Below are 17820 nucleotides of genomic sequence, written 5' to 3' on the forward strand. Positions count from 1 at the left end.
ACGTACATAGATCAGCACAGGAAGGCCAACCTGGAACCATTTTGATTCCAAAACTGAGCAAATGTTTTCTTTGCAAGGTCAAACTGGAAAAGCCTCCCCATTGTCGCTTTCCTCACAAATCCTGTCTTAAGGGTATGTCTGTGTTTGAATAGGGTGTGAGCCTGTGACTTGGCCCAGGAACTAAGTATTTATCACTACAAAAGACTGGCCAGGCTACCCAGGAAATCCAATCAAGTAACCTGCCAGACAGGAGATAAACAACAAGAGAAAAACAACATTCAAATGTTCTGAGGGGTGGTCTTAGGTTACACCCCTTTTGTGATGTATGCATGATGTTTCTGGGTGAAATATACTCAGAGTCGCAAAGTGATTTCATGCTCTTTATTCAGCTCATAGTGGTGAGGAGGAATGAATGAAAGTCCCCTCAAAGTATCTGCTTTATATACATTATTTACACAATGGGCTGCACATGATTGGCTAATTCTGGAATTCTACTGTAAGCCAATCAGGTTGTGGATTCACTTCTATCTGGAGCATGATTGGGTGGTTCCTGCCAACCAATCATATTGCTGCATTGTTCTAGGACCAATCAGACTGCTGCATTCTGAATCCTATTGTTCTAGGACCAATCAGACTGCTGCAGTTTGGATCCTATTCAATTCAGTACATAACACTGGGGGTGGTCTTGATCTACAGGGTGGCAATTTCAAAAGTCTTTATAAGGCCTTGCGCTCCATTGTTCTGGCTTCCACCTTTCTCCTGAGGGTGAGGGGAGCACCCTGTTGCAACAGATCAATAAAGATCAGGCTTACTAGCTGCTTTGCTTCTCAATATTCTCTGGTTGGCCTCTGTTATTTTCTCCTACCAATAGGGAACCTATGTAAGGACTCTATATGGGCTCTTGGATACCCCATAAGGGAAAAGGGCAGATTTTTTGTTTACAACACTGCCATGTTTATTATTACAAGCATGTGGTTTTGGTCAAATGTTTGTTTGTTTTTTAAGCTGATGTGAGAGGTTTTTTTCAGTTGAATAGACTAAGTAATTTAAAATATGAAGGTGAAGCAAAAATACAAGTGAGACTTTCACAAGTCGTTGGGCACATACAAAATATATTTATTAAAATAAATAACCCGGGTTCCTCTTTCGGCCTCCGTTCCGCACGAGAGGCAATTCGCCATTTCACTCGGCAGAGGGCGCCCTTGTGGCCAGAACGGCGTCGGAGTCTCTTGTCTTAGAATCTCCTCCTCTTTCAACTCAGCGCTACCTTGAGTTCAACCAATCACTGCTCCTCTGTATCCTACCTCTCTCCCCATCGCTATTACGCATGCGCATAATACCCTAAAATACCCTAAAAGGTGCAGTCTTCATGAATCTGTAAAAAGTTCGGTTCCCATTGGCCATCGATGTTCTCCGCCATGTGCGGGGCAAAACTGGTAGAAATAGCTATAGTGGAGTAAGGTTGAAGAGGTAGGGGAGAGAGAAATCAGGAGGCAGAAGTGCAGTGCTTTCAAATAATCACTATGCGCCGAGGACATTTTTTTTGCTGTTGTTCTTCGATTTAAAAATAAAATAAAATACTATTCCCCATTCCCCCGCACGCTGAAAAAGCCGATTGAGAGCCGGAAGTGAGGGCCGTCCAAACAGAGGAAAGTCCACGACTTTCCTCTTCGACGGGAAACCTTTGCCGCATGCGCCGTGCAGTCGGGCGGCTTGCTCTTTCCCGTCAGCCCCTGCGCGATATAAATGCCCACGTCCCGCTCGTCCAGAGTTCATTTCTAGGCGCGCAGGAGGAAGAGGAAGGTGGTGGGGTTGCTGCCTCCGCCTTAAAGAGCGGTAAGCGCGGGCGTTTAATCTCACCAGAAGCAGTAAGTTAGGGAAGGTAATGATTATTAGTGATTATTTAAGCTGTTTTTATGATTGCACTGTTTTGATATCTCGATAAATGAAAGACGGATCGAGCCAAGTCAGAGGCTGGCTCTCCGATCCAGTGTTTTAAATATTTTCCCCGGTGCTCACCCTTGTGAAATGTTAAGAAAGCAAGGCGAGGCTGCGCTCCCTCTTGTGTTTTTATGAGATTTCTGACGGGCAGAAGAGCAACAGCGAAACATTCAGTGATGAGGCTTTCCCTGTTGAATTTCCGCCTGTTTCTGGAATTTCAAAGTTGAAGGAGCACCGTTGTTGCAGTTAGTGCCTCAGAAAACTCTATAACACAACTTACTGGGAGAGGGAGAGTCCTGGCACCTTGAAAGTGTGTGGCGGCAGGCAGAAATTCAACAGGTGCAGCAAGTCAATGTGTTTTGGAGGACAGCAGCTGGCATGGGTGGCAATTTGTTTTTGAGGTCTGGGAAGAATGGTGCCCTAAAGCAACCCTTCTCAGCTTGCAGTTCACTTCACTGGTTTCCATCTGGGATTCCTCTTGGCTTTTCTGCGCTTGGGAAGAAATCTATGAGCAGCCTCGTTCCTACCTGTTTGCATGGATGTCTTCTTTGTGAAGTTCTGTTAAATTAGATCTATCTTATCCCTCTAAAAAGTTTTATTGTTTAATTAGTTTCTCACCTTTCCTTAAAGGAGCTCAAGGTGATGTACGTCGTTCTCCCCTCTTCCCATTTCATCCGCACTAGCACGGTCCTAGGTTTCATTTTGAAAGCTTTTTTTCTTCTTGCTAGTGACCTCTTAACAGCGTGCACATGAGCATATCACTGTGCTGATGGGTGGGGAGAAACCTTTCAGCTTTGATCATTTCAAGCAAGATTGTATTTAAAAGCTGTATGAGGCTCTGAAGCATCAATATTCAATCTGCAAAAATACAGATTTTCCTAACAGTAGTTGCTCTAATCTAGCCATCCCCAACCTGCGGCCCTCCAGATGTTTTGGCCTACAACTCCCATGATCCCTAGCCAACAGGACCAGTGGTTAGGGATCATGGGAATTGTAGTCCAAAACATCTGGAGGGCCGCAGGTTGGGGGTGCCTGCTCTAATCTTTGTGAGGCTTAATAATAATAATAATAATAATTTATTATTTATACCCCGCCCATCTGGCTGGGTCCCCCCAGCCACTCTGGGCGGCTTCCAACAAAACACTCAAATACAATAACCTATTAAACATTAAAAGCTTCCCTAAATAGAGCTGCCTTTGGATGTCTTCTAAAAGTTTGGTAGTTATTTTTCTCTATGACATCTGGTGGGAGGGCGTTTCCCAGGGCGGGTGCCACTACTGAGAAGGCCCTCTGCCTGGTTCCCTGTGACTTGGCTTCTCGCAGCGAGGGAACCACCAGAAGGCCCCCAGCTCTGGACCTCAGTGTCTGGGCAGAACGATGGGGGTGGAGAGGCTCCTTCAGGTATACTGAGCCAGGGCTTTTTCGGCTGCGGCTCCAACCTGGTGGAACGCTCTGTCACAAGAGACAAGGGCCCTGCAGGACTTGACATCTTTCCGCAGGGCCTGCAAGACAGAGCTGTTCCACCTGGCCTTTGGTCAGGGCGCAGCCTGACTCCCTCCTTTGGCAATCTTTACAAGACTTTAGTTTATGGTTGCCATTAATTTTGATTTTAATTCATTTTTATAATGTTTTATAATGTTGTACTGTTTTAGTGTTGTTAGCCGCCCTGAGCCTGGCTTCGGCTGGGGAGGGCGGGATATAAATAAAAATTATTATTATTATTATTATTATTATTATTATTATTATTATTACTACTACTGGGCCTTTGACGCCATTTAGGGCTTTAAAGGTCAGCACCAACACTTTGAATTGTGCTCGGAAACGTATTGGGAGCCAATGTAGGTCTTTCAAGACCGGTGTTATATGGTCTTGGCTTTCCTGAAACCAAACTTTCCTGAAACCAAGCATTTACAAAGACAAGTTTGGTCATAAATGTTTATGCAGTGTATTCTTGGATGCTAGGCTGTACATTGCTTGGTGCCAATGGTACTGTATGAATCTGTGTTCCAGGCACTTGTGGTACACTAATGCGCACTTTTGTTTTGTGGTCAGAAAGCCTTGAGAAACTCATTGGATGCTGCTGAAGAGTGCCTTTGATCCACAGGTGAAACATGTCTGGTTTGGAAATGCAAGGTACTGGAGAATTTTTTTCTGTTTGATGTTAAGATTACTACCTAGACTAGCCTTCATCAACCTGGTACAATCCAGATGTTTTGAACTACAGCTCATATTGGTCCCAGTCAGCATGGCCAGTAGCTAAGAATGATTGGGAGTTGTAGTCCAGCAATAACTGAAAGGCACCTGGTTGGGAACACTTTCAAAGATAGGAATAATAATAATAAATAATAATAAATTTTATTTATATCCCGCCCTCCCCAGCAGAAGCCGGGCTCAGGGCGGCTAACAACAATAAAATAGTACAACAGCATGATTTTATGCGAATGGAATATCTGCAGGTGTTACTCTTGGACTTTAGTTACCGGTGACCGCTAAGCTACAGTGCTACAGGAAAGCTTGTGCTTCAAATGTACTTTAAAGTTATGTAAAGCAGATTTGAAGCACTTGCTTTCTTGTAGCAATGTAGTTTAGCGGTTACTGGTAGCTATGAGGGATAAACTACAGTGCCCATAATTCTTTTGAGTGTGTGTCTGTGATTAGAATGTACTTGGAAGGTAAAGTGTTTACACCATGGGTACGCACCGACCCCTCTCGCTCTCCAAGCTTCAGTGAAAGCCTGCATTCGCCCCATAGGACGCACCCAGATTTCCCCTTCATTTTTGGAGGGGGAAAAGTGCGTCCTATAGGGCGAAAAATACGGTAGAATGTGTCCTTTTATTTAAAATGCATCTCTGGGTTATTTGTGGGCAAAGGAATTCGTTCATCCCCCCCCCCCAACCAAATATAGTCCGGCCCCCCACAAGGTCTGAGGGACAGTGGACGGCCCGCTGCTGAAAAAGTTGCTGACCCCTGGTTTACACAGCCTCCTTCCCAGTTATGTCTAAGGGAGAAGGCTTTTCTTTAGTCTTTTGAAACCTTACTCTGTTATGGTAAGGTTACCAGATGTCCCTGTTTCCCAGGGACAGCCCGTAGATTTACAAATCAGTCACCTGACAAAATCCATCCCCAAAATGTCCATGGGTTTAATTTAATGTCCCTGAATTTATAGTTTAAGTGTTGTAGATTTATAAGATAACTGTAAATTACTCCTACATGGCATTCTCTTTGGAAGGAAACAACTCATTCTTGAGTTTCTCTTTGGAATTAGTAGGGAATGAATGTTGTGTGATTGGTTCGATGGCATAAGACACATCAATATGTATATCAAAGTGTGATTGGCTAGCTGCTATCGCATGGTTTTCTCTCAAAATGTGATTGGCTCCCTGCCAACTCGCACTTGTTTTCATATCTCACTTTTGTTTTCCTCCTCCTCTTTTATTCAGTTGCTTTTTCCAGTGTTGAGTGTTTGGTTTTGGCAGTATCAGCAGCCTTTTAACACATCCACGTGTACTTTTTGTATTGTAGTTATTGAAGCTAATAAGACGTCAAAGAAACGAAAATGTGTGGTTAATGATTTGATACTAAAAGATTTTCCATTTATCAGAAGAGGAGTGAAGGAACACTCTGCATTTTGTTCACTATGTGAAGTAACTTTTACCGTTGGAAGTGGCGGGCGAACCTCAGTCGTTGAACATGTTGCAACGAAAAGACATAAAAGCTCCTTGATTCGGGAAAGTAGCAACGCAAAGAACGTACCAGCATACTTTAAGACGATTGTGCCAGATCAAAGTGAAATAAACATTGCCCTTCAAGAAGGAACTTTCGCATTTCATACCGTGAGGCATTACCACAGTTTCAAGTCTATGGACTGTACTTCCAGCTTGATTAAGAAATTAACGTGTTCCAGAACAAAAGTCGAAGCCATTGTCAAACATGTGATTGCTCCCTGGGCGATTGCTGAAGCTGTAGAAGAAAGCAATAGAGCTTCTTTTGTAACTATAATTCTAGATGCTTCAAATAATTGTAATACAAAATTGCTACCAATTATTGTTCGCTACGTACATGTGAATGCCGAGAAAGCTGTATCCATCCGTAATAAGATTGTGGACTTTGTTCAAATTACAGGGGAAACAGCTGAAATAATATACACGGCTTCATTTCAAACAATCAAGCATCTTGGTTTGGAGCATAAAGTGGTAGCGGTTTCAGCAGACAATACGAACACTAACTTTGGTAGTCTGAAGAGGAAAGGTTCAAACAATGTCCTTGCCAAAATGAAGGAAGGTTTGGGAAAGAATATTCTCTGCTTGGGGTATAACGCTCAAATGATACATAACAGTGCACATTCTGCAATAAATTCAATCCCTGTTGATGTTGAAGGACTTGTGGTAAAGGTTTTTGGTTATTTCCACATATTTACAGTGAGAGTAGAACATCTAAAAGAGTTTTGCGAGTTTGTAGGACAGGAGCACAAGAATATTCTTAGCTATAGCAATGTCAGGTGGCTTTCGCTGCTGCCAGCCATCAGAAAGATCTGTGAAAATTATGCTGCCTTGAAATCCTTCTTTCTGTCTGAGGAGAAATGCCCAGCCCTGCTGAAAAAGTGGTTCAGTGATCCTTGCACCTATTTGTGGATGAATTTTGTTGCCTCAACGCTGCCACTTTTCCAGGATTCCGTACTCCAAGCCGAAGGAGAGGAAGTAACAGCAGTGGAATCTTGCATGATTCTCAACATTTTGATTCAGAAACTTCAGGCTAGGAGTGATGACAAGTTTATTCCCATCTCAGTGAGGAAACTTTTGCCATCTCTCGAAGAAGGTGGTTCCTGCACACAGGAAGAATTTCTCACCATATCAAAAGACTTCTACACTACTGCTGTTGAATACCTAACTGCTTTGAGCTCCCACTCTGAAGATACTAGGTGTATGGAGTGCATTTTGCTTCGGACCTCTCCGCAGAGAGAAAACTTTGAAGAGTGTCTCCAATATTTTTCATCAAGAGTAGGAGGAGTTGGTCTAAGTGAAGATCATTTATTTGATGAAATTTCTTCTTTGAAAGAATATGTATCAAAAGAAAAGATAACTAAATGGAATGAAGATGGCGCTGATGTGTGTTCAAGATGGAGTGACGTTTTCTCGTTCTTCTCTCAGAAGATGATCCCCTATCCACAGCTACAAAAGTTGGTTCAACTCTGTCTCTGTCTACCAGGAAGCAGTGCTGCAGTGGAGAGAGTGTATTCTTCCATGAACGTGATGTGGACACCTCAGAGATCAAGGCTTGATATTGACACTATCAAAGCTATGTTAGCGGTCCAAAGTAATTTTTCCATGGATTGCCAGGAATTTGCAACAAAGCTGGAGTCAAGAAGAGGTCTTCTCAGCAAGGTGCACTCCTCGGAACAATACAACTAGTTAGGAACACAGGTAACTCTTCAATTTCATTAATGTAGTTGTTTTAATGTACTATCTTAGTAATAAAAGCAGACTTCCTATCGAGCTGTCATTCCGACTGAAGTTGAAAAGTGTCCCCGGATTCATTGAAAAAAATCTGGTAACCTTATGTTATGGAGCACATCAGTTGTCTCCAGCCGCAAAAAAAACACACATTCTGCTCCTTGAACTTTACCCTTGGAAGTTAGGGGCACCAGTATTTTGAGAGCACTTGTCCCTTGCTGCCCTAGAGACCAGAAATCTTCTAGAAATGGACACACTTCATCATGCTGTCAACCCAACGGGGATCTCTGGAGAGGTTGCTCTTTCTCAGCTCTGTCCATGTGGCATATGGGAGCGTAGGCCTTTGGGCTCTGTGACGTATAGTCCCATTCCACACTGTTGGAGAGCAGGCTCGGCCCTCTGAGGTCTGCAACCTGCATATTCCTACTTCTGCTCTGAGTCTTTGGACAGTGACTGAGGAGATAAACCATGAAGGAGACATTGCTTCACTTGGGTAGTGTTTGCTTACTTTAACCGTTGCTTTGTGCTAGTGGCGTTGTTAAAAAGTTGTGTTCAATCCAGTGCTTCTTAAACCTTTGGGAGTGAGGTCCATAATTTACATAGGAACATAGGAAGCTGCCTTATACTGAGTTAAGACCAGGAGTCGACAACTTAAGGCTTAACCGGCCCATGAGCTGCCCGCTTGGCGAGTCCCTGCACGCTGTGCTAAAGCAGTTCGGACTCTTCTGTGGCTCTGGAAATTGCTTCTGCACATGCCCAGACGCCAGGAATCGCTTCTGCGCAAGCACAATTTTCGGCGACACAGACATGCGCAGGCACGATTTCTGGCAGCGCACTAGCCTGGCCCACGGAGGATCTCTGTGGGAGTGATCTGGCCCATGCCCAGTAACCCTTGCTGACCCCTGGTTAAGACTGTTGGTCCATCAACCTTAATGCTGTCTACACTGACTGGCAGTGGCTCCCCATGGATTCAGGCAGTGGTCATTACCAGCCCTACCTGGAGATGCCAAGGAGTGAACCTGGAACCTTCTGCATGCAAAACAGTTAGTTTTGAGATACCATTGAGCTGAGCCCCTTCTATTATTATTGAACTCATAAGTATCCTGTTACAGGCTGCCTAGCAATATTTTTAAGAGCTTAAGTAAAAAAAAAGTTATTATATAAAGACATGCAATTCATAAAAATCAACATCTTTCCCCAATGTTGTTGTTCTTTAGTTGTTTAGTCGTGTCCGACTCTTTGTGACCCCCTGGACCAGAGCACACCAGGCACTCCTGTCTTCCACTGCCTCCCGCAGTTTGGTCAAACTCATGCTGGTAGCTTCAAGAATACTGTCCCACCATCTCGTCCTCTGTCTTACCCTTCTCCTTGTGCCCTCCATCTTTCCCAACATCAGGGTCTTTTCCAGGGAGTCTTCTCTTTCCCCAATAACAGCAGCAAAAAGCTCTGGTGGCACAAGCAGCTAAGTTTTCTAGTCTATCTCCTCTCGCTGAAAAATAAAATAAAAGACTCTTGCGTTCAAATTTAACACTGGACAATTGCATATTATATATTCCACGTTTTAATTAGCGTGTTGGTATTACAGTATATATTGCTTATATAAATAGAATTTAATAGGCAGGGGGTCAGTAACCAAGTCACTCCAAGAGGATCCACGGCAGAAGTGCTATGGGCTCATCATGAATTTTCTTTAAACTCCCTAGAAATTGGGGGGGCGGGGGGAATGACACAGATGAACACTCATTGTGTGACCAGCCCAGGAATACATTGGGAGTCCCAGTTTGAGAAGCAGCTGTCTTAACTCTTATACAATTTTGTTCTTCCCATTCTAGTACACTTGAAAGTTCATTGCATACTGTTGGAATGGCCACATAATCCTGAAGTGGGTATGTACAGCAGTTTTGACTCTCAAGGTCTTCATGAGAATGATTAATTTTTCCTATTTGCCTTTTGCAGGCCGGTTTATGTCTGTGTCATTAAGACCACTGTGGGCTGTTGTCTTTATAAACTCCACTGTGAAAATAATGCTGTACTCTTTTAGATTTTGACTAAAAGTGCATTGAAATATAAAATGCTGTCTTGGGATAAGCAGTTCTGAAAGAACATCAGCCGTGTTGGACTACAGTGCCCATTATTCCAGGCCATTGGCCATGCTGGCCTAGAGATTAGACAGCTTTCTACAAATGTGCTTGCTGTTCATGCTGCTGTCAACCCAATGGGGATATCTAGAGAGGTTGCGTAGGCCTTTGGGCTCTGTGATGTATAGTCCTCTTCCATGCCGTTGGAGAGCAAGCTGGGCTCTCGTGGTCTGCAACTGGCATGTTCCTGCTGCTTCTCTGAGTCTTCAGGTAGTGATTGAGGAGATAAACCATGAAGGAGACATGTGCCTGTTTACTGCTTCATTCATAAACCCTTATTAAATCTGGTAGGCTTCCTATTGGGGGATCTGATTGGCCACTTGGAGAACAGGATGCTGGATTGGACCGATCCAACAGGGCTCTTGTGTTTAATTTTTACCTTGCTCTTTTTTGAGTTTTCGGTACTATGGCACAAGGGGTGTGAAAAATTGAGGCACTTAGTGGCCTTGTAAGAGGCATATGCACCAGAGTTTTATGTCATAATTGTGTTAATAAGCCTAAGCTTATGGTTCCCGGTTGGAAGAACCTATGGAAGCCGCAGATATTTTGAGTCTTACTGTTAATATTACGTTTTCATCCTTACCTATGCAAGTGTCATAAACAGCATACTTGGGCTTGTTCAAGTTGGTCCTTGCGTATTCTCATAAGTTCAGTGTTTGTGCAGTGACTAGGTTTGAAGTCTTTGCACAGGGGTCTGATTTTTTATTTATTTTTTACATTGGAATGATTGAGGTCCTGCTTTTTATTGGTGCATGCTTGATTGATTTCCTTCCCTCAATTATTTTTTCATTGCTTTCTCCACAAAGTCTCAACTTACAAGGTCTGTACAATACAAAAAAGCCTTAAAATCTGTTAAAAATATTTATATGCTGATTTTATGTTCAGGAAGCCGAGAACCAAAAACAGCCTGTTGTATGTTTTTGTTTTTATTTATTAGGCCGTTGTAAATGGAAGAAGAATAACCTGGGAGGAAAGAGCTGGAGAAGATGCTGAGATTGTGGTCTTGTGAAAGCGTCAGCTTTTTAAGTGTAGGTCAGAAGAGAACAGAACAGTCCTGGAGAAATGGCTACCTTTGGTCTCCAGTATGCCTTCGAGACTACAATTCCCATCACCCCTGGTTGCCGACCCTGCTGGCAGGATTTGGAAGGCCCCAACATCGACAGGGCACTATGATGGCCTTCTCTGGCAGCAACATGGTGGAAGAAAAGCTGCAATGCTACGGATACTAATATGAACAGGAATGATCTCCAAAGCTTTAATGTGAAGAATTATCATCTTGCTTTCGCCCTGATTAGCAGCAGCTGCTGCTGTAGTGGTAACAAACCAGCAAGATATGTGACCCACTGCTTGTGGGCTCTGAGCAAAGGTGGTTGAGAGAAATACTTGAATGGGGACAAAGATAACAGTCCAAAACCAAATTAACCGGTTGGGATCAAGCTGTTTTCTGCATTTGCAAAATTTGACAGCTGGCCATTGGTAGAACATTAAAGGTAAAGGGACCCCTGACCATTAGGTCCAGTCGTGGCCGACTCTGGGGTTGCGGCACTCATCTCGCTTTATTGGCCGAGGGAGCCGGCGTACAGCTTCTGGGTCATGTGGCCAGCATGACTAAGCCGCTTCTGGTGAACCAGAGCAGCGCACGGAAACGCCGTTTACCTTCCCGCCAGAGTGGTACCTATTTATCTATTTGCACTTTGACGTGCTTTTGAACTGCTAGGTTGGCAGGAGCAGGGACCGAGCAACGGGAGCTCACCCCGTCGCGGGGATTCGAACCGCCGACCTTCTGATCAGCAAGTCCTAGGCTCTGTGGTTTAGCCCACAGCGCCAACCGCATCCCATTGGTAGAACATTGGGCGAGTTTTAATTCAGTTCTGTTTTAGATGCGAAACGTGTGTTTCGTCACACTTAACTCTGCTAGCATTGCAGTTACCATGTTTCCATTTCTGAAAAGTGTTGTTTAAAGATATGTGTGTGTTTGTGTGTGTGTGTGTGTATATATATATATATGGAAAAGTAATTGTTTACATTACTCTGTGTTTTGATGTTTCATTTGCCTTCAGAAGTATAGGTTACACCCGAGCAGAGCAGCTTGTAAAATTCTGAAGGCTTGGAAAGAATTGCCAAGGACCACATGAAAAAACTGCAAATTGAACAGGAAGGGGGGCTGGACTGGCAAACCATGATGTTGTTGGTACTTCCCAAACACTTTGAAGTGTTTCCGTTTAAATGAATTAGTAAACTAAACTAGAAATAAGCTTCTCAGCAGATGGAGCTCTATGACGTTTACAGGAAGGGGGGACCCTTTTGTTACTGAAATGACGGGGGGGGGGGCACATAGTCCTGTCCTCAGGCTTGAAAACTAAATAAGTCAAGACACCCAGCAGAAGGGATGTCAAGGAAGAAAGTAGAGGAAGAATAACTTTTAACAATGCCCAAAGGCTTGAGATGTCGACAGGCAATCGTGTCTTGTATTTAGACAAAGCTGCAGCAACTGTCCCAGCAGCCCTTCATCCCTCTGCTGATGGAAAGGGCAGACACAGCATGGTTGCCTTCAGCCCTGCAGTCCCAGAGCAAGTGGTGACTGGAACCTCTTTGTTTACTCTGGCACACATGATGAACTCAGTGGGAACAGCTGCTGTGGAGCAGAACTGCCCCCTCTCTCTGCTTTGTCACATTTGTGATGGGCTCGGGCTTGGAACCAGAGGAGACTCAGTTTGCACCGGATCCTTTGCCTCCGGCATCACCTGAACCAAGTCTGGGGCCTGATCCTGAAGAGTTCCAGTCGGCACAGGTTGCCCTGCAACAAACACCAGCTGGGCTGAGTCAGGGGCCTGAGCCTGCCCTGGCTCCAGATGCAGGGATTCCCTCGTTGCCTCCAGCTGGGCCATCACTTACAGCTGCTCCACTACCAGCTGGGCCATCACTTACAGCTGCTCCACTACTGTTTGGTCAGGGGAGGGTGAGGCGGCCTCAGGGTCTAGTAACCCACTGATGTCTCCGGAGCTGCAGAAACTAAGGTCTGAGAGAAGGAGAGACCTGAGAGAGAAGGAGAGACCGGAGTACTCGCAGGAGTGCTCGCCATTCTGAAAAATTGCTGTTGTGGAAACACACTAATGATGGAGAGCCTGCAGTAACCCAGGCTTTGGGTTTATTATTAACTCCCTCCTTTGGCAATCTTCACAGAGCTCTAGCCAAATGGTTGCCATCAATTTGATTTGAATTAATTTTATAATGAAATGATTTTAGAATGTTGTATTATTTTATTGTTGTTAGCCTCCCTGAGCCCAGCTTTGGCTGGGGAGGGCGGTATATAAATAAAATTTATTATTTATTATTCCTTGCAGCTGCCTGACCCCTACTCTGACAGGGGAGCACCAGGAAGTTGGCCATGGTGGCAAGGACTGTGTTGGCCAACTGCTCTTTGCGAGCTTCAACTAGGACATCTTCTAAGCGAGGGAGGAAGTTAGGGAAGAGCAGCTGGCTCCTCTGAGTAGCTGAGGACATGATGCTCCCTTGCGAGGAACAGGCAGTGCCTTCCACCCCGGACCGAAAGGAGGGGAGAACTGGTCCGTCTCAATGGATCCCAGTCCTGCTCTGCTCCTTCGGAAGCACCTTGCTTGCACTCCAGTTGTAGTGATTGCGGGACACTATCTACCCCCCTCAACCAGTCCTCCCAGCAGAACCTGGCAGGGAGAGGGAGAGTTCGCTAGGTGTTCCAAGTCACAAGCCAAAAGCTGCCACACCTCCTTTTCTGGGTCACCCTCGAATGGGGTCCAATGAGGAGAACCCCCTTCAATATTTACTGGGTTGCCCAGTCCTGTGTCACTGTACTGTGACGCAGACAGAAATTCAACAGGTAGGTGTCCAAATGGCCAGGCACCATTTATCTTCTCCGGGCAAACGGCACAGAAGACAAAAGGCAAAAAGTCCTTTTCTAACTTTATTGGGAAAGCCACTCAAAAAGTAAAGGCTTGCACATTTCTTGAAAGGTTACAAACAGAAAATAAAAACGTACAATATAACTAACTAAAAACCATACACAATGCAACAGTTCAAAGCACATCGGGTAGTCAAAGTCCCTTTACTGGTTGAACGCCCTCAGGTGCAAGATGTTCTGCAATTTGCATCTGAATTCCCCAAACCTTTAGCCTTGAAGAAACCCACGTGGAGTACAAGTTTAGGGACCAATCATTTCTTTAGGTTAATTACCAATTTACCAATAGCTGTATGATGAGACAATATCTCCTGATGGGCAGGAGAGCAGCACAGCTGAACTTTGTTTATACTCAGAGGCCTTGAGATCAAAAGACTCCCTCCTTGTTCCCAGACTTCTCTGACACCAGAGGCTCTTGACCTGTAAATTATTTGATAGCCTCCTGACCTTTTCACACCCAATCCACATTCCAGCTGCCAGGATCTGTAAATCAGATAACATCTCATCCTGCCCAGAGCCAGGATGCAATTTGATTCACACTTCTAGAGACAGGGAGATTTATATTTAAAAAGACCAGACATCCATTCCCTAGAACGCCACAGTTTTAACTCTCCCACAATGCCTTACTCCTGCATGAACCAGCATTTAACATACCAAGGTTTCCCAACTTCACTGCACCAGTTGTGGCTGGAGTTCAGTGCGCCTGCATGGCCACCCCAGCCCCTCTTCCCATCACCCTCCTCACGGCGCAGGCACCCTGCGATGGGTGAGGCTTTGGGCACAATGTTATGCTAGTGCCCCTTTGCACCGCCCTTGAGCCAGTGTCACCAACTGGACTCATCCACTCAGCCCCGACTGGGCTAGGCGAGCTGGGTAGCACTTCCAGAGACCACCTTCTGCACAGGAACAGGTCAAAGTGCTGTGGACTCACAGCTTGGAGTTGTGAGCACCGGATTCACTTCCACAAGAAGACAGTCGTCGCACAGCAGAGTATAGCAGAGCATAAACGACTCGGAGAGCAGCTCTGTAGAATATCTTCTTTTATTCTAACCACAACTATAATACACAACTATATACAGAGCTAAATGAGGTCTAAACGAAAATGCTGAACTGCACTGAGTGTCTGCAGCTGCTCTTAGCAACAACCTTATCTAAACACACGATCTCCGACTCTTTGATGTGAGGCTGGAGCGGAATAAGTAGAGAGCAGAAACCACCCCTCCTCTTTGGAGAATCAGCAGAGAACATCAGCAGATTCTTGTATATGGGAGGGGTGAAATCTCAACAAGGCGTTGGTGATGGCCGCTGCATGGAGGCAGCTGCAGCATGGCGGTGGACACTGAGGAGAGGGGAGAATGGACCTGTTTAAAGAAACGGGTTTAGAGAACCAACAGCTTCTGGGTCTCTCTTGAGGAGGGTGTGAAATGTCACCTAGTTTGTTCGCATCCAGAATATCTTCTGAACACACATAGCACATTTGTCATAAAAGACCACAGTCTCAGCCTTTCGTCTGTGAGAAGCTTATGTCAAGTGCTATCCTCTTCATTTTCGAAGTTGAGCAGTTAAGCAAACACTCTGCTCCTTGCACAAGTGTGTGCATACAGAGAGAGATAGAAAAACATATACAAAGCAACAATGGATGTGAGGGGTTGAAATGGTTGTAAAAATATGTTGGTGGTTCGGGAAACCCTCTCAGGCTCCTCAGTGGTCGGAAGGATGGGTGAACCCCAACCAAGGAGAAGTGAAGCAAAGGCACTTTAAGCGATGGTCGTTTATTCTGTTGCAACCGGTTCCCTATACAAGCAGCAACAGGAGCAGCAGGAGGAAGCCCTGTGCAAGGCAAATCTGGATTTCACACACCCCTAGGCTTGGCGGTGTGTGTCCTAAATGCCATGGATCCATCATTTTGCAAGGTGAGGGGAGTTGCATTGGTGTGGGTGCAAGAAGGTGTAAGGCTTGCGGGCAAATTCATTTCTCCAACCCACGGAGAACCCACACTGATTGTAAGGTGGGAGAAGCAAGGTTATATAGTGACATCTATATAGTGACATTCTATTTGCCAGCACTTGTCCCATCACCTCCTGGCAAATAGAAGGGGAAGAAATGGAGGCAGTGAGAGATTTTACTTTCCTGGGCTCCATGATCACTGCAGATGATGACAGCAGTCACGAAATTAAAAGACGCCTGCTTCTTGGGAGAAAAGCAATGACAAACCTAGACAGCATCTTAAAAAGTAGAGACATCACCTTGCCAACAAAGGTCCGTATAGTAAAAGCTATGGTTTTCCCAGTAGTGATGTATGGAAGTGAAAGCTGGACCATCAAGAAGGCTGATCGCCAAAGAATTGATGCTTTTGAATTCTGGTGCTGGAGGAGACCCTTGAGAGTCCCATGGACTGCAAGAAGATCAAACCTCTCCATTCTTAAGGAAATCAGCCCTGAGTGCTCACAGGAAGGACAGATCCTGAAGCTGAGGCTCCAAGACTTTGGCCACCTCAGGAGAAGAGAAGGCTCCCTGGAAAAGACCCTGATGTTGGGAAAGATGGAGGGCACAAGGAGAAGGGGACGACAGAGGACGAGATGGTTGCATAGTGTTCTCGAAGCTACCAGCATGGGTTTGACCAAACTGCAGGAGGCAGTGGAAGACAGGAGTGCCTGGCGTGCTCTGGTCCAGGGGGTCACAAAGAGTCGGACACGACTAAACAACAACAACAACAAAGGATACTAGATACAGTGGTACCTCGGGTTAAGAACCTTATTCGTTCCGGAGCTCTGTTCTTAACCTGAAACTGTTCTTAACCTGAGGTACCTCTTTAGCTAATGGGGCCTCCCGCTGCCGCCTCGAAATTTCTGTTCTCATCCTGAAGCAAAGTTCTTAACCTGAGGTACGATTTCTGGGTAAGCGGAGTCTGTAACCTGAAGCATCTGTAACCTGAAGTGTCTGTAACCTGAGGTACCACTGTATATAAAGTTTATCTGATATACAGTGGAACCTGGGTTTTTGAGTGTTTTGGGAGCCGAAAGTTTTGGTTTTCGAATGCTGAAAACCTGGAAGTAATTGCTTCCATTTTCGAACGTGCCTTGGACGTTGAACAGCTTCCGCTGTGTTTCCATTTTTTTCTTTTGTGCCTCAGTTTTTGAATGTCTTCCGGAACGGATTGTAGTTCTACAAGGTGATACAAATAGTTATATGTAAGTTTATCTAGAGCTTCCACATATCACAAGAAGGGTTGTCTTTATTTGGGAAAGTAGCAAATATTAAAAGGAAAATGCTTTATTAGGAGGAAAAACTAAGAGAGTAACGCTGAAGGAAATGGGGTTGGGAAGAGGCTGGTGCGGTTTTAAGGCAGTGTTTGGCCTCAGAGTTCAGGTCTCGGTCCTTTCAAGGTGCTGGTGGCATCAAAATCAAAGCCAGGCTGGTGCCCGGAGAGTTTGCTGCACAGCCACTCCCCCTCCGGGCTTTTCGTGCTCCTCCTGCTCCTGTTTCCGAGGCAGGGAGCAGCTCAGAAGCCAGCCCAGAGGGTCCCCCAAATAAGGCCCCCCTCCGGGTGCAGGCCGTGCCCGGGGCTCCGTCTTCGCGGTGGGAGAGAGGGGGAGCTGGGGCGCCCGGAGCGCCAAGGGTTAAAAGGAATTGAGCTGCATTCCTAGAGAGGACAGGAAATAGGGGGGGGGGACGAGGTCCTCCCGAACAAAAGCCCCTCCCGCTCCCTGCAAGAGGAGGAAGGTGGCCTTCGTCTCCTCTGCAGGAGCTGCCTCAGTTTCCCTTCTGGGACCTGGTGAGTTTCCTCTCTTTTCTGCCTTAGGGTGCATTGGGGAGATGTGGGGCGGGTCCATGGGGAGCCTGCTCAGCTCCTGCAAGGGGATCCCCAAGCCAGGAATAAGAGCTTCTGTTCCCCTTCCTCTCTGCAAAACCAGGGAGGCTGCAAGTAGCAGGAGGTCTGCAACTCTCTTCTTCCTTAGCATCAAGATGCTACTTCCTTTGGGGGTGGGGGCTTGAGGCAGGAAGAAAAGGGAATGCAAAGGAACCCCGATGGGATAGAGGAAACAGTCACGTTCATTAACGCAGGTGGCAGTTAGACAGACACATTTGGAGCTAGAAATAAATGAAGTCCTTCTATGTCACACTGTGCAGTTAATAATAATAATTTATTTGTACCCCGCCCATCTGGCTGGATCTCCCCAGCCCCCTGGGCCGCTTCCAACAAAGATTAAAAATACATTAAAATGTCACACATTAAAAACTTCCCTGAGCAGGGCTGCCTTCAGATGTCTTCTAAATTTCAGGTAGTTGTTTATCTCTTTGACATCTGATCGGAGGGCGTTCCACAGGGTGGGCGCCACTACCGAGAAGGCCCTCT

At 45.5% G+C, this 17820-nt stretch overlaps 1 long non-coding RNA gene across 2 annotated transcripts in view; it reads left to right on the forward strand.

Moving 5' to 3' along the window:
* Nucleotides 1-1777: 1777 nt before the first annotated feature.
* The window catches only part of LOC310851804, a 442605-nt gene continuing 426562 nt past the window's right edge, over nucleotides 1778-17820 (forward strand). Inside the window, exons 1-6 of one of the 2 annotated variants that reach the window (XR_014567826.1) lie at nucleotides 1778-1836; nucleotides 3994-4074; nucleotides 5464-7361; nucleotides 9224-9277; nucleotides 10467-10789; nucleotides 10936-11010. This is a non-coding gene — a long non-coding RNA (uncharacterized lncRNA). The other variant, XR_014567825.1, reaches the window with a different exon arrangement.

This window comes from Podarcis gaigeae (assembly GCF_964106915.1).
Source record: "Podarcis gaigeae genome assembly, chromosome: 8".
NCBI classification, from domain to species: Eukaryota; Metazoa; Chordata; class Lepidosauria; order Squamata; family Lacertidae; genus Podarcis; species Podarcis gaigeae.